At 39.7% G+C, this 21,638-nt stretch overlaps 1 protein-coding gene across 2 annotated transcripts in view; it reads left to right on the top strand.

Moving 5' to 3' along the window:
• Positions 1-21,638, top strand: part of ST6GALNAC3 (ST6 N-acetylgalactosaminide alpha-2,6-sialyltransferase 3) — a 213,547-nt gene that overhangs the window by 52,882 nt on the left and 139,027 nt on the right. The window contains exon 1 of one of the 2 annotated variants that reach the window (XM_031058662.1): positions 8,801-8,839. The exons of the other annotated variant lie outside the window; for it this stretch is intronic. The gene's annotated coding sequence lies outside the window, so the exon portion shown is untranslated. Of the gene's footprint in view, positions 1-8,800; positions 8,840-21,638 lie in introns of those variants that run through there. 2 annotated transcript variants of the gene reach the window in all.

Raw genomic sequence — 21,638 nt, 5'->3', positions numbered from 1 at the left:
ACACATAATGATTGTGTGCAATGCAGAAGAATAAACCAAATAATTTCCACAACCTCTTTAATTTTTAAGATACTTTCCATTTGGTTAACAGATGTGTTCTGTGTTCTTCAAGCTATTTCCCATTCTGTTTATAAATTTTTAATGTTTCTGTAAGCCACGCTGTGTAGGAATTAGATGCAGAATTCAAATTCATGTTCTGGATGGCTTTAAAGGAAGAACGACTATTTTTCATGTCTCTCTTTCTTTGTTGTTTTCACTCTACCTGTTTGTTTTGTCATTTGGAAGGTGTTTAATGCAGCCTTTGGAGGGATGAGAGATAGCTGTGAAGAAAGATTAACCTTACAGTGACTCGGACCTGTTTTCTTTGTCAGCGATAAAGAGGGCAATAACAGACTATTCCTGCTAGAGTTTGTGAGGTTTAGTGGGGGACAACGAAAGGAAAAAAATCTCCCTGATATTGTATCAATCCCAGTCAGACATAATGTGTTGCAGAGGGTGTATGGTATTCCAGAGCAGCAACTATATTCTTAATAGATTATTTGAGGAAAAAAATAGATATTTAAAATAAATTTTTATGTTCTACTGAGTATTTTCCTGTATACACGGCTGTGATGTATCAAGTCAGCTCTTGGTGTGAACTTGTGGGACCCAGTAGAGCTTTCCTGAAGCAGCATACAAGAGAAAAACTGGTAGTGTTGGAAAAGACATAGATTCTTAAACTTCTAAAGTAAGTGGATTTTGAATAATAAATTAGGTTGGAACAGGATTATCCTAATATAATTTGACATAGTCTGTAAAAAATGTTTAAAAATCTATTTTCAGTTGGGGAGGTTGTATTTAAATGCATTTTTTTCTATTGTTGCTATTGTTGTGATAGCTCCATGCTCTGTGATGCCCTTGTGCTCCTGCCTGGCCTGCAGCAGGGTTTCAGAGTTCTGTCCCCAGGTTCCCTGGGAATGCAGACCCTTGGGCTGAGCACCCAGGTGGGATGTGTAGGAGGCAGTTGCAACATCTTCTCCAAAATAACGTGGGGGGGGTTATTGTTTGTTTGTTTTTTTGGGGAGGCAGAGGAGGGGGACATTTAGTATAAAACTATTCTGGCCTGTGCTGTACCTCTTTAGAATGAATTTGTTCTCTTTGCTGTCTGCTGCATTAGACACAAAAAAAAAAATATGTCTACTACAAAATTTGAGACTCCCACCAATTAAGAATTCCACAAGCACCACTGATCCTAGAGTATACTGAACTGTGATTATCACACTGTTTAATAGTAAACACTTTGGACCAAAAATACAAAGTTGCCTAAGTCACAGAGACATAAATGGAACTTCAGTATTAAAATATTTTTTTGGGTTGGAGTACTTTTCTTTGCTAGACAACAAGTGTATAACTTCTATTTTTGTTATTTTTTTACTTTAAAATGTCAGAGCAAATGTTGATAAAGGATCCCCATTCAAACCACAGATAGTTTTTCCTCAATTTTTTTCCCCCCTGAAATTCTCAGCTCTAGATCACTTCTAAAATATCATCAGCATTGCATTCCCACGAGTGCCTCATCTTTTGGTCCACCTCTTGTACTTTGTTATCAGTTGATAACAAGACACAAAACTGAGCATAGGACGTAGCCCTACATCCCTCCTCCGGGGGAGCTGCCCAGGGCTTGCAGGAGGTCTGAGGTGTCACCCACAGCCCAGCCAGGGCAGTGCTGGAGTGCAGCCTGGGAGCTGCCTGGGGTCCCTCCAGAGCACCATCAGCTTGGCATTGCACTCAGGCACTCTCCATCACATTGCTCTCAGAAGTGGTCAGATCACGTTGATTTTCTTTTCCAAGTTTCCCACCTTTCAGTGTGTGACTGCTCCTAGAACAGCTAATGGTGTGGAGCATGATTGATGAGCCCTCACCAGAGCCATATTCCTGTGATGTAGATGATGAGAGGAGATTTCTTTATTGCTTTCTAACTTCATCTATGAACTCATCACACAGAGCTACACTATTTGGGGTATGGTCTTTTTTTACCTATTTTTTCCTCTTTTTATTTTTTTTTTCTTGAGCAGAGGTGTCTTTTGTGTGGTTGTGGCATTTTTTTCAGGTTTGATTGTTTGTTTATTTTAATCTAGTCATAGTACCTTAAGGGGAAATGAATTGGAGATGGTTGAGTAAGTTGAATAAAGTGATTTGGGAACTGCTAGAAAACATGGAGGCAGTGAGTGTCTTTTGCTTCTTTGTGAGTCATCTGCTCTCCCAAGACACGTGTGCCTGTGTGTGTTTCTTCAGACATAGGATTTCTCTTGAACTACTTCATAACTAAATTTACTGACAGCATCAGCCACAAGAATAGGCTGACGTTGCAGATCATCAGTGTTATGACACTGTTATTTTATAATCCCACAACAAAAAGCTGAGGCAAGGAAGTTTAAATGATACTGGTGAGGACAGACTGGCACTGGCAGTTCTTGGTTGCTGGTCTGCAGCTTGGGTTCACTGTCCCTTCTGAAGAACATTTGCGTGGAAGTTACCCAGGGATCCTCTGTTTTAAAAAACCTTGTTTCGTTCTACTGAAGGTTAATAAAGCCTTTTCTATTTGCTGAGTTAAAAAAAAAAGAAAAGGGGAAAAAAAAAGAAAAGAAGGCATAACAGATTACTTTATTGGTACACATATATTATAGTTGCTTTGACATTTATGTTTTCCATACTGATAGATGAATGATTTCTGTGCAAGTAAATCAATTGCACCAGAAGGAGTAGCACCAGAAGTCTCCCTGGTCTAAAACAACAGAGGTTTTGAAGTATTTTGAAATACAATTTAACATGTTTTTCTTCTAGAAGTGTTCAGTGGAGTTTTGCTCCTAAAAAAACATTACAGTTTTGCAACCTGGTGTTTAATGTAAACTTTCATTCAAATTTCAAGGACCTGCTGACCTTACTTCTGAAGAGTAAAGTAAGAAATTAACTGATTTTCTTTCTACCTATTTAATGTTCCCTTCTTTTTTAACCCCGCTTTCTTCTGCTTAATTCTGAATATTGTAATCCAGACTTCACGATTCAGTCAAATTATTGTAACTTGTAATGTTTTTCTGCCAACAGATAGCAATCATTTGTTATTCTTATCATAGTTGTTTTCTTAGGTAATACATATTTAAAAATATTTTCTCCCAATCATTTACAAAACAAGAAGGGAAATTGTGTAGAAAGAATGTTCTAAGAATCATAAAGATCTTAGAAACAATTAGGTAATGCAGTGATCAATTTCATGATTGGCAGTCAGGAAAAAACATTAGTATGTGTTATGACAGAGTTTGTAGGAAAGGTATTTAAAGAGATTTTGAAAAATCTGTACCAGTACTTTTGATGAAAAATTCTGCCTTCGCACCACAATTTGAATAGCAAAATATTTACCTGGTTTTGCTAGCCCCCTGTGGATTCCCAAATGATTATTCCATCTTCCCTAACTGTGAAGCTGTATGAAATGCTAATATTACAGCAACAATCTACTGTTACAAAATAACAGTGACTAATATGTAAACTCAAGTGTACAGTGAATTTATAGAATACATCTGTCTTAAATCTGTAAGCTCCATATGCTCTTTAGGGAATCTGTGAGACAACAGTGGAGTTAAACTGTATGTAAAAATACCTAAAGCTTTTAGGTTCCTCTTCCTCTGTCCTGACCCAGGTGCTGAATTTGGAACAGCTCTTATCAGACTGACGTAATATTTCTGCTTTGGGAAGGTCTGTACTGAATGATGGGGCTCTGCTTCTTTGATACAGGTGTCTAATGCCATTTCAGATCTTCTGGGACAGAAAAAACGTGTAGGCATGACACAGCCTTCTGGGAAAGTCAGCCAGACAGCAAGGCTTGTAAAATGGTGGTAGACACGTGTGTTCAGGTAGCTGATGTTCAGCTATTTTGTCCAGAGTATTATTCAGAACAAAGATTGCTAATGGGAAGCAGCTGACCAAAACGTCCAAACTGATCAGTCAGCTTTGGTGCAGTTGTAACAACGGGCAGTGCTGATCTGAGAAGATGAAAACCAGATTTTGATGCCTTCTCTGGAGGGGGAAAGGAAAGGGTGAAAGGACAAAGGAGGGCCTTTAATAATTATTTTAAAAAAGAGGCATTTTCTTCATTGAAGTGGCTTTTTGTTCACCTTTACTTAAGGTTTCCTGTATCAAAGCATAGCTATGGGAAGGAAAATGCATGGAAAGCAGTAGGAGTTCTGCTGATTTCAAGGAAGAAAGCTTTGATCACTAGTTATTAACTATCCATCTAGAAGTAGTCTGTCCCTTGCTCTAACTTGTGTGCCCTCATGAAGTGTCTTTCATTGCCTCTGTTCCCATAAAACTGGAGGCTTTCAGATGAGACATTTACATTTCTCTATATAGAACTGACATCTCTGTGACACCATTCCTTCAGATAATGTTTGTTCTGGCACCTTTTTGCTCTGCTTTCTCCCACAGTGAGCTGGTTTGGGGCTCTGGGAGGCTGGTTTCTCTGTTCCAGAGATGGCTGCATTTCAATATGCTGTGAGAATATAGGCACTAAAGCAGTTGGAGTAAAGATAAATAAATCATAAATTAATGTATATTATTCATGTTGTTCTCTTGGAAGACTGCTCAATGATGCAAAGTTCTACTGTTGAAAATCTGCAGTGTTGAAGATTATGAGAATATCTGAATATCTGGCTTGCACATTAAAGTATGGGTTTTTCAAATAACTATTTTCCACACTAGCTAAATGTTACCAATCAGGGAAGTGACATTAAAAAATTATTTTTAAGCTAATGCTCTTTACAGTTTTCCCATGCATTCTGTATCACAGAAATTTTTTCAAAATAAGTACTGCAGCTTTCAAAAATTCTCCTTTACAGACACATTATATTCTAAATTAACCTTCTGCAAAATCTTTTGTCTACTTGAAAGCGAAGGCAGTGCAACTTTCTGTGTGGCCTGTTGTTCCAAGTGTGGCCTCACTGGTGGCCATAAGGCAATTTCTGAAGGGAGCTGACACCCACAGCCATGAGCTGCCTTGTGTTGTTCCTGTTATTTACAATCTTTAATTCAAGGCAAGCAAGAAACTGCTACCATCAAAACCAGAATTTTACTTATTCCCTCCTTAGAAGTGTCATTGACTTGTGGGGAAACGATGGGATGCCCAGGCAGTTGCAATACAGCACACTCAAAGGCCAGAGTAGTAAAACATATTATTAAATGTCAATGAATGCATTTAGGCATTGGGATGCAGAAAAGGCACCTTGTTTTCCAGACTCGGATTGAAGAGAACAGAAAGCAGCACACAGATCTATGGCAGAGACATAGATCAATGAAGGATGCTTTTAAAAACTGTATACATCTGGAAATCCTTTAAAATGTCTTTTGGAGGACTGGAAGCGATAGTAATTAATTTTGCATTGACTGCTTGTAAAATATACACAATTAAGCAAGTGTCTTCAGCCTCCAGGTGATTAAGATTGAGGAACTGGAACAAGTGTGAATACAGGGCCATTTTCCTGTCAGCAGTGGCATCAGCAGAACCTGTGCAGGGTGTCCACATCAACCCTCAGCTTGTGGGAGGAAATTACCAGTTACAGAACTGGAGCACAGTTCCATTTTTACTGAAGCCTCCCAGGGGATTATATTTTGCCTCCTACGGGATGAGTCTGGGATTATGGATATGAGATAATTTTATGAATTGAACAATAGCAAAAATAGTCTTCCATTCTTACTTTGGGCAAGGTTTCAGTAAAAGGCCTTACTTTGTATATTATTTGAGGCCCAAAACACGTGAAGTGCAATGGTAAAAATAACTAGCAGTCAAAGATTTTATAACGATGATAGATCTTGACACAGTAGGTAAGAACAGCTCCAGCAGAAGAGAGAATAATAGAGAGTAAGGTTTTCAAACTACTCATTGGTGCATGATTTTTTTTGGGGGGGGATGGAAGGATGAATGGTTTATATGTTAGGTGGTGAACTAAGCCTTGGGATTTTAATGAGGTCCAGACTTTCTCAGATGGAGGAAGAGCAAAAGTTCTGCTTTTGGTGTTATTTCTGGATCACTATCAATAGTGCAACATCCTAGTTAAATGCAAGACTAACTTCTAACAATGCTGCTTCTTTATTAGTAAAAAAGTTTGTAGTTTCACAGTAGTGAATGACAACCATATTTCACTGGTCAAGGTCTTAAATGCTATTTTGTCCGTTCTAACTCAATTTCTTTGTTAGATTCATGAATGTCATGCCAACTTCTTTCTTCAACTCTAATTCCTTCTTGATTTTTTTCCAAGGAGCACACTTGAATAGAGACAGATGGCACCTGATACTGTCAAACGTGAGGGCTTTTCTATAAGTGATTTATAGCTGTGGCTCTTTCTGTATTTTGAGCATGTAGCTTTGCAATTTAGATATTATATAGATTAAGTGCTTTGCCTCAGGATCTGCTGCATGGCCACGCTGCTCTAGCTACTGTGCAAGTTTGTGCAAGGATACAGTTGCTCTTTTGAAGTTAAAAAGTTTTTTGCTATACCAAGCTTGTTTCAGCAGAATGCAACATCCCATATCATATAACACATAGGTGAATATTTGTCTTGGTTTATGCTGTTTTCACAGCTTTTGTAATCTTTTCACATTTTAATTTTACCTTCACTGTCTAAAGTCATGCAGCTCAGTAACAGTTGTGCCTGCACTAAATGGCTGAGTTAAAAGGCAGTATTAATGCTTGGGAAACTCACAGGGGTATATGCACATGTTCTTCTATATGGATTGCATTAAATGAGTTTTCAGAACCATATGGCAACGTACCTTAACTATTCTTTCTGAAAGAGTCTAACTGTTGCGGCCTTCTGTTCTAATTAGTTACATCTTCTGAGCTTTACCAATTCACTGGAAAAACACCATCCTTAATATTGGTTAAATTTTACCCAAATGCCTTTTGTTCTTGTGGGTGTATTTTAATACTGTGCGTGTGAAACGCAGATCGCTTCTTAGTTACTTGCTTTACTTTAAATACCTCCCCAGACAATACAGCACTATTTGGAAACAGTTACCATTGTTTATTACTGTGAGAAGTATTTCTCCTAAATAGCTGGGGTTTGATGAGTTGTAGAAGTCATACGAATATTCCTTCTTTGAAACAAGAAGGAGATTGCAGATCTGCAGTGAAATATATTATCTATGACCATTCCACCCTCTTGGGGACAGGGAAAAGTGTAACGTGGGTTTCAAATGGGAGTGTGCTAGCCCATCATTTCCAGGTGTTGGAATATTCATCTGGAGTATGTTCTTTATAAAGGACTTAGTGTTATATAAAGGATTTGTCGTTTATTTAACTGCTTTTTAAAACACTCAAATAATTCTCACTACATAAGCAAGTTATAATGGGGTTTTGCAAACACAGCAGCACGTTCTCAACCACTGAGCTGAACTGCTGTATGCACTTTTCATTAGCAACTGGGATAATATTGGTGAGGTTTGTACTATTCAGCCTGTTAAAGGTGGAACTGTGTCTGCACAGTGTGTAAATTTGAACTTGCATCTTAAATGGGAGTACCAAATTTATTTGGTTTGTTACCCAAAACAATTCAGAAAATGGAAGAAGCACTAAAAGTTGGTTAGCATGAACATATGAAGACAGGTAACTCTTTTTAGAAATTTGTAGGCTCTTTGTGTGTAGAAAAGGGAAAATACCTTTTCATCAGTTAAAAGAAAACTCCATCCTCTTGTTCCCAAAGGCACTATGCAACTAAGAATAATATAAGATGTAATATCAAATCAATCACATTTACATTTCAAAAGCATCCTTTGTAAAAGTGCCCCAGAGGGCTGAATTCTGCTAATAAAAACACAAATAAAATGAAATATTTAACAAGCTATATCAAGCACAGGTAAGTTGTGCATGTTTTGTAAGCTGACCTTAAAAATGAACAGGAAATCAGAATTTTTCAAAGAAAGTTTAAAAAATCCAATGTCTAAAGGTAAGAACTAAAGAATACAAACAGAACATGGAATCCATAATCTCTGCTCATGGTCAAAGAGGAAAGCCACTGAGGCTGAACAGAGATATTGGCCTGAACATGAGAGAAGTAGTGGTCATGGGTGTTAAACTCCACAACACTGCATTGAAGGGTTGATGTAAAAAACGGACAAAAAAAAAAAAAAACAAAAAAACAAAAAACAAAAAAAAACGCCTCCTTAATTGATTGCTTGATATAAGACTAGAGTTGTAGGATCGTAGGATCAGACACTCAGAATTCAAACATTTTCTTAAATTTATTTCCACACTGTCACAACTGGTTGTACTTTCAGACAGGCTTTGAAAGGGAATGAATCAAGAGCGGAGATTTATGTTTAAAACAGCTTTCAAGGGCAGGTAGCCTTGGATGGCCTTTGATCCAAGGACATTGTGAGCTGGCCTTTCATCATAATAATTTTCATCCTTTTCTTTAGCATCAAAATCGTTCATTTTAAAGGGTTTAAAACAGGACAGACTCATGCACACGTGTATAATGTTACTGTCTCTCCTTAATTTCTTCAGAGTCCTTTGGGTCGCTCTTCAGGTGACTTTAAATAAAGATATATTTTTCTTTTTACGTTGGAAAAACCGGTATTTTTTGCCCTGTATTTTTGATAATACATATTGTTCTGAATTGGACTAAAACTGTTGCTGCCAATGGGGAAGCAGAAGCTGCCCTTTGTCTGGGTATACCATTATGAAACAGAGATGCTCTTTTGCAGAGCAGATGGTAGAGTGACAGCAGCTTCCACTTCAAACACGAGCAGGCACAGGGCGCATGTGGGCAGAAGGTTTTGTTGCAAATGATTTTATGAAGCCGTGGATATACAGGTGAGAGAGAAAGTAGATGGGGTACTGCAGCAGTAAGAGAGGGCTGTATTTAAAGCGTTGGAAATTGTCACAAAATCCCTGGCGTTCAAGTTCAGAGTAAAAGCCAAAAAATCCTGGACTAAGTGTCAGCTAGAAAGAAATTTGGTACTCTTAATAAAGAAAATAACTCCTTTTACTTTAATTTCTGTTGCATTCAAAGCAAATCTGTGTGTTTGGGGCTTTTTGGGGGGGGAGAGGATTGTTTTGTTTTATTGATTGGGAGGATTCTTAGTTTATTTGCTTGGTTTTTATTTTTTCTTGTTTTTTTTATTATCAGACAGAATTGCATTAGATACTTGGTTCTATCATAAATTTCTCCTGCTAATCAGAACAAACTGCAGCACTCCTTAGCTGGCTGATGAATTTTGTCAAAAAGGATTATCGGAAATATGAATTCTCTTAATTTGCTGTTGTCTCTCAATTGTTGCTGTAAACAAAACCCTAACACTTTCTCCTTGGAAGCATTTCGTTCCTGATAACAGGAAATGTATTTATGTAAAAGTCTTTGTAGTGGCTTCTGACTTGTGCTGGTCCATGATAAGGCTTGGGCTTGGTGGCTGTGTGGCGCCACTGCTGCTGGAGTGTGAGCACTTTAATTGTGACCTTTGCCGACATTCAAACACCCTACACTGACTCACTTGTCCTGTGGACATATCGCTACCTGACCCTCCTAATGAATCTCTCTGTTCTGGAAGCAGTGAGAACAGACACCAACAGACTATCTAAAGTTTCTTAATGAGTAAAAAGTCATTCCATCAGTAATGGAATTCACACATGCTTGCCTCAGGATGGGATTCCAGTGTCATTGTATGTTTCCCTCCCTCCTTCCACACCACAATGTCTCTTGCTTTTCTGGCTGTTTCCTCACGGCCTTTACAAAAGAGCATCTCCTTGCCATACTTCTGATGTTTTCCTTGGTGTTGTCTAGTTCTTTTCCTTTGTAACAGGGCTTTTTCCAACCAGTGCTGTGAGAGATCCTGAGCTCCAGGAGGTCTGGGTACCTGGCTAGCCTGTGTGTATGGGTATGGACCAGAAGTGCAGTGGGTGTAGGTAACTTCTGGCTATGCCCTGTCAAGAAGATTTTCATGAAACTTGCAAGGAAATCTGACTATTAAAAGTGGTGAATAGACAGGCAGGTTAGAGGCATCTGTGACTTCTTTTCTTAGAACAGCAAGCTAAAAATAATAAATGAGAGGGACTATTCTGGAAAAATACTGGAATGCTGCTCACTACTTCTAGTGGCCTTCAGCTGAATCTTGTGTCAGTGCAGACTCAGTCAATTCCTATTTGTTTCATGCAAGTATTAAGTGCTTTCTTTTCTAGTCAAGACTTTAGTGGCAGACCTGTTTTTGCAACTGATGGTTTCATAGCAAGGACAGACCTAGGTAGGGCTCACAGGTTTTCTTTGTGTTTAGGCTGACAGATCAGGTGTGAATGTCATGGCCCACAGGGTCACAGCAGCCCCATGCAGTGCTACAGGCTCGGGGAGGAGTGGCTGGAAGGTCCCTGCTGTGAAAGGACCCAGGGATGTTGATTGTCAGTCCGTTGAACATGAGCCAGTATGTGTCCAGGTGGCCAAAAAAGCCAGTGGCATCCTGGCCTGTGTCAGCAATAGTGTGACCAGCAGGACCAGGGCAGGGATTGTCCCTCTGTACTCAGCACTGGTGAGGCCAGACCCTCCTGTGTCCAGTTTTGTGTCCCTCACTACAAGAAGGACACTGAGGGGCTGGAGCGTGCCCAGAGAAGGGATGGAGCTGGTGAAACGTCTGCAGAGTGAGTCCTGGGGGAACTGGCTGGACGGGCTGGTTGTTTTTAGGTCATGGCTCTTGCACTTAGGAACATGATTTGATGGTGGACTTGATGGAGTCAGATAAGTCAGGTTCCGTCTCCCTACTGCGTGCATCTATTTCCTTTCTGTGTCTTGATGATGTCCTAAATTCACATGCCAGCTTCTTTATTCCTCAAGCTAACTTTCAGCCTGGTTTGCTTTTTACCCTTTATTTGCATGTACATGGGCAAATTCACCTGCTTCTGAAGAGGGAGTTTCATTTGTATCATGGCTGTGCCCTCAGGAGCTCTCACCGTGTGCATGTGTGTCACTGCTGTCAGCTCAAGCACAGACCATTAGCAGCAGGGCGCTTTGTACCCCGGAGTGCTCTCCTGGTGTCCTGCAGTATTCTAAACAACATCAACCTGTAGTTTGTCTGTCCGTGTTTGGGTCTGTGGAATATGAAATGTTAAGGCTCATTAAGTTTTTGCAGCAATTGGATTTTTTGCTGGAAGTGATCTTGGGTATTTTAAGCAATATAAGGATGAGTATAAATTGAGTGGCATTTTGAAGTTTTCTTTCACTTGAACTCTCATCTCAATTGAATTGCAGTGAAATTGTAGCAAAACATCTCATCTAATTGTTAAATAGTTCAGAGGCAGAGCTCAGTTTTAAATGAAATTTGCAGGATATGACAGCTCATAAAACAGTCTTAGTAGGGGTGAGGCATAGATTTCACTGGCAATCTTCCTGTGGTTTGTAAAAAATTCAGTGATTGGTTTTGAAGCAATTAGAACCAATTGATCAGAAGTTATTGTCCACAAAAGACAGGGTTTTGTCTAAAATTGATAAGAAAATAAAGTGTCCAAGGATAACATTTCCTTTAATTTATCTTGCTTTATAGGAATATTATAGCCTTTCCCACTTCCCCTGCAATTCCTGTCTTGTATGTATTTTCAAACCAGTGAAGTTTTGGAACAGCTTTTAGAACTACAGTGATGAAAAGTGGTTTTGTGAGGTTGGAAGGGATGCCCAACTGAGTCAACTCATTTCAGGGTGACATCTTCAGAGTCAGCCTGCTGTGCTCACTTCATGTTTGTAGATTAAATATTTCTATACCAGAAAAATACTCACTATCAATTAGGAAAGCATTTCAGTCATGAGAGTTTCTACAGGGAGGGTGAATTGGTCTTTGACTCCTGAAATAAATGAGTTTGTTTGCTTGCTGGATGCTGTTTTTACTGGCAAACTCAAGCCTTTTTGAGGGAGAGCTGTCTTGAAGTATGGTCTGAAGTATGTACACATTTTAATAGTGTGTTTTACCCATACGTTGCTTTCTTTTTGCTTGAACTTTTTTGTTCATATTCATTAACTCAACATTTGCATCTAAATACTTTGTAATGCTGGAGAAAATAGGATCAAGTGGTTGGTGACAAAATAAGATAGGTAGATTTGGCCCAAACCTTGTCCTTGTTTTACACTTCTGTATACAATAGGCTTTTCTTGAGGAACAGTTCCTCACTCCAGATCAGCCTTTGGGTTCTAAATAGTCACTGCTTTGGCCTGAATTCAAGCCACAGAAGTTGAGAAACTGAGGACCCTGGATCCCTTTTGGATCTTTCATTTGGGATTGTTTGAATTCTGCTAATAGTTGCAGTGCAGAGGCAACTTGTCAGTCTCAGTTTGGAGAAGGAGACTAACAGGTACAGCAGAGTTGTGGGCAGGTCTGCAGAGTTTGTCTTGCCTTTGACCACAGATCAGTCTCCAGTTTCTATGGTGTGCAGGAGTACTTTAGGAAATTTATTATTTGCCCTTTGAGTGCTCCACTTTTTGAGAAGCTGGGAAAAAAGGAATCTCAGTCATACAGATTTAGTTTAAAAGCAGCATGTGTCTACAATACCTGGTTCTACCTGCCCTGGGAAGGGTGCATGAGGTCCTTTTGTGATTAAATCCGGCATAAACAGTGGAGAATGCTGAAACAGGGCTTGTGGCTGCAGGAGAGTGTGTGGAAATTGGAATATGTTGCTAATGTGGTAGCTTTTGCTGTGAGGGCAGATCATTCCCAAAGGCAGATTATGATAGTGCATCTTAAGGCATCTAAATGGTTTTGAAATTTCTAATCCCAGCCTGTTTGCCACAGTTTAGTGTTGTGTCAGGGTCAGCAGCACTCAAAGACAGCTAATAAGGGCTTTTATGCATAGTGGTGAACAGTTATTGAAATGTTAGTTGGACTTGTGTGTCAAGGGTGTGCAGTCTAGTCCCATTTCTATTTAAATCACAAGATAGGAAGCCAAGTGATATGGAGAGGGGTCTGGTTTGCAGGAACAGAGATGGCCTTCCTTATCAGCAGAGAAGATGAGTCATCTTTGCTGTGGGACTTACTGTGCTAATGTGATTAATACAATTTAGTCTAGAGAAATCCGTGCAGAGGCATCTGTTTAAAGAAAAAAAAAAAGCCTGCCCCACCATCAGTACATTTCTGAGAAATTTCTTTATTTTCTTTTTCATTCATCATCAGTTTGATGAATCTGAGAATCTGATACTGGTCTGAGAACTCAGAATTTATGCATAGCAAGTTGGTATCTGGTTCACACAGCTGCAGTTTTTAGTATGTCCACAGGATTTAAATACAGAAATCTGCATGGCTGCATGCCTTTAAGTTTTATGTTGCACTGCCCCACATCATTGTGTGCATTATATCCCTTTGATTTCTTAGCTTTCAGTAGTAAATGATCAGGGTGCCAGTATGCCTAGCCCACAGTGCATGGCACATAATTTGCTTTCTCTTTGGTTTTCAGAAGCTTAAGCAGAAATCACTGCCTTGATGGTCTGTGCTGCTGTTTGTATGGAGCACTGCTTTTGATTTTTAAGAGTAAAGAACCAGAAACTATGAGGGAGTTCTGTGACAAAAAACAAACATGAACATTTCTGCAGTGGCAATAGAGAGGCTGTGTCCTGCAGGTAACTCACAGAAGGTTGCTTCTTGCACCTTGGCAATGATGATCCTTAAAGGACTGCTGAATCACCGTACAGAGATCCTTGTTACAGGCTGAGAAGGACGTGACACTTCATCCTCCTTGTGATTCACCAAAGTTTAATTACCAAAGGCAATTTGCAACTTTGTTCCCCTCCAGTGGAAACATACACAGAAAACACTGCACAGGAACTAATTCCCCACTGAGGAACAGACAGCCCCAGCAAGCAGCATTCATCCTGACATCCCACCTTCCTTCCAAATGTAAGATGCTTCAACTGTGCTTTCTCTAACCTAAGTGCTGTGGCATTAAAGAAAACTCTAATGCTTATAGCTTGTCTTTCAGACAGCTGATGACAGCAAAAAAGGCCAAGTTTATTTAATGTGTCTCTTGACAAATAATAAATCAGTTTGAGCTCTCACCCAGAAATCTTGTAAAGCTCCTTTTGCTGGTGCCTTTGGAAGCAGAATTCTCCATCCATTAGCATGGTGGAGAAAATTTATGGCTGCAAGACCTCCCTTTTAATTTGAAAAACACCCGAACAACAATCTGAAGGGGCAGTGAGATAATATTCTCCTCCTTCTTGTAGTCAGTGGCAGTGAGATCACCCAGTTGTGTTTTCTATTGCTGTAAAAATAAAGATCCTATTGAACTATCAGTATAGGCCAGACATCTCCTTTCAGATCAGCCAGCTGTCCCAGCAGTGCTTTCTTGGTCTTGCCTCAGGTTCTGGCACCTGAAATAAATGACTGATGCAAGTGGCAAATATAACTGAGGTCCCCTGGCTTTCAGTCAGGGCTATTTCAGTGGGTGCTTGCTAGTCCCTGGCATACATGGAATCCTGGTAGTACAGGGAGCTCTTTAAAGGATTAGGAGACCAGCTGGATGAAGCTCATCAATAACACTTTTTCCACTTTAGCCCCAGTGAAGCACACAAAAGCTCTCATTTTCCCTCTGAAATGTCTCACAGCAAGCCTGCATGGTGCACGCACAGAGCTGATTCCCTGGGGAGGGGCTGAGACACGGGAGCTGCAGGTAACACTGATTGTGCGTGTTAAGGTGCAGCAGGAGAGGATTTACTGTCCTGAGCACGCTGTGACAGCCTGCAAGGAGCAGGGCGAAGGCAGGGCTGGAGTGTCACCTTCTGTCTGAACTAACTGGGGGGAACCTAATGGCTTATGGAGAATGCTGGGGGAAAGTAATGAACTTTAAAAGCAGTGTCCTTGCTCTTTAAACTAGAAGGTTTGGTTCTAGGACATGTTGTAGTAGCTGAGAAGCAGAGCTTATGGCTGTATAAATACATAGATTAGTGGCTGCTCATAGACCAAAGGAGCTGATTTAAACCTGGTTCCTTCTTCATGGCAATATCTAACAATAAACTAGCTCCACAGCATGCTGAAATCTGGTAACCTTAAACAAAAGCTAAGCATATACCTTTTGAGAGAATAGGCAGAAAGAAAAGGAGGCCTTGACAGGAGAAAAATAAGTAAAAAAGCAAAAATAAGACACAAGAGAATAAAAGCAGAAAGCATGAAACAAAGGCAAAACCAAATCCACTAATAAGAGAATTGTCAGACAGGAAAAAGAAATAGAGAACAAACAGAGAGCAAGACAGAAGTAATGAGACAGGGGGGGAAATCGGATTCAAAATGAAATCTGGTAATAAAGGAACTGTCAGACATAAAACGAGCCAATATATGACAAAGGAAGAAAGAGCCAAGGAAACAGAGCAAGGCAATCTTTGAAGAATTAAGCTAACCAGATGTGGCCTCCAAAGGTAATTTGTAGAAAAGTTGATGTTACTCCTGATTTCTAATGAAAGCAGACTCTAAGAAACACATTTCTTTTATGCTCCAAGGAAAAAGGTGTTTGGCTTTTTTAAAAAAATAAGAAACCATGCAAGAGAAATCAGAGGGCTTTGCACTACTTTTACAAAACTGTTTCGTAGGTAAGGCTGTGCTGAAAAACAATATGGAACAAATAAACTGTAATGGATCTTGTGGTTTGTGTGTTGAATCTGGTGTGCTTAGTCATCCACCCTAATGCAGGTTCCTTGACCTAGCTGCATTGCCTTAGTTTCCCTCATTTCAAAACACAGACTGTAATATAAACACACACATCACTAAAACTGGAATGGAACAGAATTCAAAATGTTCATAAAGGTTTTGGTTGTAGGAAGCATTTTCTACCTTGCCTAGAATCTGCCTTTCTAGATTCTATCTAAGCTTTTCTTTGAAGAGACAGATGAAAAGAAATCAGTGGAGGACGTGAACCTTTTACTCAGGCAGAATAAACTCATTGAGTTTGAGGGACCTGGGATTGAAAGAAAGACCAGTGATTTAATAGGCTAGCTCAAATGCTTGCAATGTTGGAATTCTTAAAACTTCTTGTGTCCAGGGGAGTATATACAATAAAAATTAGACACACATACTGGCAGTGCACGTCCCAGGTACGTGCTGCCTCCTCCACAACCACTCCCTGCTTTACCAGCAGCAGTGGCTGCCTGTGGGAACAACAAATCCCTGCCCTCTGGAAGCTCATTGTGTCCTTTCCTTACTGAATTTTGGCTCAGATCCTAAAATGGGCTCAGCTGAGATGTTATCAGCATTTTCATTCTTGAATTTTGCAATGCTTGCTTTCTTTCTTTCCTCTTAAGACATCTGAGGATGGTTCCAGAAAGATACTTGTATCTTGTGGTTGGTTTCTTTAACTTGTACAAAATACAAAGCTTTTTCTTCCCGTTTTGGGCACACAGTGAATTCTGGTCTGTGCTGATTTATCAGGTGATCCTTAGCAGGAACTTAGCCAGACGGTGCCTTGCTTGATGCGTCGTATTCCACTTGAAAACTGCTTATTTTATCTCATTTCTTTTTTTCAGTTAGATGGCTAAAACTTCTTAAGTAGAAATAAGAACTAGTAATTAATAAAGAATGTACATATTTCCTCATGTACCAGAATACAGATCTTTGCAGAAAGTGTTGCTATTTGTCAGATATTTGGACAGAAATACTAGAAATAGCAACTGAATCACTAATACAGGCAACTAATCACAAATACTAAGCAGAAACTCAGGGACTGAATGTAAGGCCAGGACTGCTGCAGAAATAAGTCAACCCATGCCTTCCTGTGAACTTCAGTGACTCCTGGAGGAAGCTCTTTAGGGTTCTAGTGTTGTTAAAAACAATAATTCATCCTCTGTACTTTTAGTTTTGAGGATAACATAGAAGTAGGTACCAGCTCTGTGGACACAACTTTTGGGGTTTTGCTTGGTTTGGTTTTTGTTGCCTTTCTTCCCCTTTCTTTTCCATATTTTTTTAGAAGAAACTAATGCATTTTCTGTGTCTGTGGAAATAGAGCACTTACATTGGGATATACTTGAAGCAGTATTTCTAGCCACATGTATGTAGCTATGTGAAAGTTAGTGGGAAGGTGACATTTGGAGAACTCTTCTGAGAGCACTCAGGGTGACAGTAGGGAATGAATAATAGAAGTGGTGCTTGCAGAGTTTTCTCTTGTGAGATTTGCCATGTCCTAGGTTATCATGTTGATGCACTCAAAGTAGTAAGTTACCTCAAGGTACCTTACAATTGGCCAAATTGTAGGTTAATCTGCTTGGGGTTTGGGGAAAAGGGGTGGGAGTAGTGGTGGTGGGGTGTTTATATTTAGTCAGTCGGAGAGAAAAATTTAGAAATATAGGTTGGAATAGGATTCTTATAGGTAAATGTTTGGGTTTGGAGATATTTCCTTGGTCCTGCTTGCAGTTTACAAGATGATCCTTGTCTGCAGTATAGCCTTCAAGTGAAAGATTGTTTCACAGAACTCTTGTAAATGCTTGAATATAGGAAATTTGGTCTCCACACAGAAGTTCTGGATCTCAGACAATTTCTCAGATGAAATTCATATTGTATTTGGAGATGAAGTTAATAATTTATATAACTGTATTGGAATTAAGCTACTTAGGCTTTCGTGTGCTTATAAAGAAACTGCATGCAGAATGATGCCTTAAGGATTAAACTCTTTATGGTGGCAATAAATAATGCAGAAAATTCAAATATTGAATGCAGAAGAGACTTCAATCAGGCAGAGCCTTGCTGACATTTCTTTTCACACTACTCTCTTCATATTTTTTCTACTGTTGTTCCTGAAACCAGTGGCCTCCTCTTGAGAATTTTATCATGAACCATATGTACAGTTTGGTGTGGTTTAAAAATGAATACTCAACTTGAAGGCAAATTGAAAATGCAGGAGGGTGGAACCCAACAGGGTCAGGTCCCAAGTGAATCTCTGTGCATTTCACTGAACAATTTCTACCCTGAGTTATCATATGAATGATAATAAAATAATGAAAGTCATGTGGGATTTGAAATCAATAGCCAAGAGTAGAGCTACGCATCTGTTGCATTTATTTTTAATTGTTTTAAAGAGAGAACTCTTTTATTAGATTTTTTTATAGTGAATAACACAGCTGCTTTAATAAACAGTCCAGCAAGAAAGTTGTATAAAAGCATTAAGAGGAGCGTGCAAAGACAAGAATTCAGAAGCTGAAACATCAAGCAGTGACAGAGTTAGTGAGTTGTGAAACCTTTAATTCTGTATTCTTTTGGGTTTCCTTTATAATGGAACTGCTCTAACCTCCATCTACCTGTCAGCCATTATTGTTAGTAACAAGAACTGGGCTCAAAGTCTGGAGTGTCTGCGTAGAAACATGAAATAGGATTATTTTGTGTTCCTTATGGATAACCTGGGAAAAGCTTGGGATTGCATGATTGCTGGGTGATATTCCCCCACTCACACACAGACACTTTGGTTGCACAGTTTCTGACTTTTTAATAAGTATATGTCTTCAGAACCTCTTTACTCTGTACCTGTAGGGGTAAAACTGTTGGCTAGGATTTAGAAGACGCTATAAAAAAGCGGATGATTGCATTAGGAGGTGGCAGCCGTGGGAATGCAGAGGCCAGACATCCCTTCCCTGGTGTCCCAGCCTTGTCAGTGCCCTCCTCAGGGGATGTAAGGTGTTTTTTCTTCCACCATGTGGGCAGGCCTCAGGGGAAACCTTGTGCTCCTGTGCAGGACGTGAAGAGGCAAGCTGCAAGTGTACCAGGGCATTTTGTTTGTGGGAAATGCTTGAGCAGGTAGTCAGTTAACAGGCTGGAGCTGTCTGCAGCTGCCGGGGAAGATTCTGTTTGGCAAGTGCTGTGGCTACACAAGGACTAATGGCTTTAATTTGGTGAGGGAAGGATTTCTGCTCTCTCTGAAGAATGACAATAGCAGAAAAGCCAAGGGACAAATTCCAGGCACTTCACAGCAAAACACTATTTGACTCTATTTATTTTACAGAATTAAAAAACAGAGTATTTTTTTTTTCAGTGGTAGAAGCTGAGGAGACTGGGTACTGTTAGAGTTTAAAAATGTGTATTTTGTACAAGAATGCTAAAGTAACAAGTAAAAATGAGACAGTTCAGAAGCAGTGTTATGAGAAAAGTGTCTGAAATAAAACTGCAGAAAAGCAGAAGGGAAATTAAATGCCAGGTTTCTGTGAAAGATGGACTATTCCCGCTCCTGGGAATAGAATTTTTAAGGATTCTAAAATTATAGACTGACAATTCCTTATACAAAGAAGACAGTTTAAAATTTTTATTCATAAAATTGAAAGTGAGATTTGCATGGGAAATAGCTAGAAAGCTCTTCATCTTAATTTGAATCTGAGGATTCTTTGCAGGAGTTAGTCATAGCAGAAGCTTTTTTGAATGGGTCAACATAGAAGCAAATTCCCAGGCTGTGTTACTGGGAAAGATATGTCGCTGGCATTTTATCAGCTACAGCCAAAAGTAGCAAGGGGTAAAAAGATGCCTTGGCAGTTTAGTTGATGTTCTATATTTGAGTTGAAGCATTTTTTTGTTTTTCAAGAACCAAAAGATGATCTAGACTTGGAACAAGGATGCTATTCCAACCAGTGCAGGTGGGCTTACTGAATGACAGCACTCAAAGAGCAGAAGAGCCTTTTAAACAAATAATTGTGATGATGATGAGACCGCTTTGAGAGCCTTAGAGCTGCTGTAAACCAATGGAAATTGTGCCACAGAGTTCAAGCAATAAAGTCTCCTGTGAAATTGCTGTACACAGAGCATGGCCATCAATGGAGCTGTGGCATTTCTTCCCAAGGGAAAGAACTCTCCAAAGGCAAGCCAGTGAGAATGGAACAAAATGCCAGTGACATGAAAGGTGTGAGAGCTGGAATCAAAGCAGGCTTTTCAGAGAACAGACACAATGGCAGAGGAAGAAGGTTTGCAGCTGGTTTTGTGCATGATCCAAGAATGCAGACAGTGGGAATGCTTTTTTAGGGTGCTGTGTGCAGAGGGAGCATGTGGAAAGTCTGAAGAGGCAATGGAGGGTAAACCTTCAAGACAAACACTGTCAGATAGACTCCTGTGCCTTGAAGTTCTGTGCTGTTCAGAAAAACTATTAAGAGTAATGGGAGCAAGGTTACTACAACATTTGAGTTATAAGGACCAAGTTATTTTTTTATTTGCCTCGCAAGTAACAAGCTTGGACTAGCTCTGTAAGTTAGTCCAGTGTTCCATGACTGAAGCTAGTGCCCAGGTCCAGGGAGATGTGAGAATCCAGGTGTGCTGATTCTTGTGTCATTGGCTAGATTGTGGTTTCACCTGTTGACAGAAGAGTCACTGGAAATGGAAATTTGTCCTGATATAACTTTGTCTTATGTTGGATATTATGGATGAAAAAGGAAGAGCTGCTCATTAGAGAAATAGGAATAAACACTTTTTACAGCAGAAGGCTTATTTATTCAGTTTTCAGAAGGCTGTCTGACATCCAATGTGGTGCATGTTTTGAAGGCCCATTATTGTTTGAAGTTAGATATTACAGAACACTCCTGTACACCCTTACAGTCCACAGTGCACCTGCAGATTGAGGGTCTACGCTGTGCTTGTCCATCCTGTGGTCAGTGGATTTGATAAAAACTCTTTAATGAGGGATAACTGCAGTTGAGTAACTTGGATCATAGAAATGCTTTATTTGGTATTTCCCCCCTCACTCTATCTAATACTTAAGCATGTCAAATGTGGTTTCCTTATGTGTAGGTTTAGATGTCTCACCCCATGAACCAACTCTCAATTCAAATAAGTCCAGCTATTCTAGTTAGGCTCCAAGTAGCAGGACACAAGGACACTGCATGACCCAGCTAGTACAGTATAATGGGAAGGTAGTACAAGGTGAGCACTTGACCACACCCTCAGTGCTACAGAATTCCAAGCATCTCAGTTCAGTCAGTCGTAGTTCAGTATTATTTATGCTTTTACCCCCTCCTTTTGCTTTCCCATATTTTCACTGTTTTCCTTATCACTGTCAGGGTCTGACATTAACCTACATGTGCAGTCAGAATCACTGGGGCAGAAATACTCAACATGCTGATTGTAGAACACATTCCAGCATCACAGCAGAGATGTGGATGCCAGGATAATCGAAATTTGAGAGATGCAAGTACAGAATTCCTTCCCTACTTAAATAAAAAAAAATCTCCTTTAGCAATTTTTGTTGGAAATTATTGACTGCTATGTAGGCTGAAAGCTTGATTCAGTGTTCTTTGCTGAGAAAATTACAGCAAGTTATCTCACCATCTGTGATACTCATGTGGATTCTTCAGAGGAATGGCACAGTTGTTATCAATCAAACTGCTTTATCAAACAGACCTCTGCGCTCTGCACTATCAGAAGTGTGTTCACAGGACAAAACAGAGAAAAATTATATAATGTATTACTCTCCTCTATTTCTTTTTAAGATGCTTGGCTGGTTGATTTACTGCTGTCCAGAAAGGCAGGTTTGCTGAATTCATGTGTGTAAAACACTTGAGATGTACATTCTGCACAACGCCCTCAGAAAATGCTTTCACTCCACAATGCCCTCCAGCAGTTGTACAAATCAGAAATGTGAATCTGTAGGTTGTAATCCTTTAAGACAGCTTTCTCAGTCTTCTGGGCTGAGGTATAATCAGACA

The sequence above is a fragment of the Geospiza fortis genome, unplaced genomic scaffold (genome assembly GCF_000277835.1).
Source record: "Geospiza fortis unplaced genomic scaffold, GeoFor_1.0 scaffold333, whole genome shotgun sequence".
Lineage (NCBI taxonomy): Eukaryota > Metazoa > Chordata > Aves > Passeriformes > Thraupidae > Geospiza > Geospiza fortis.
The sequence above is the reverse complement of the archived record's forward strand: the minus strand, read 5'-3'. Positions and strand labels throughout refer to the sequence as shown.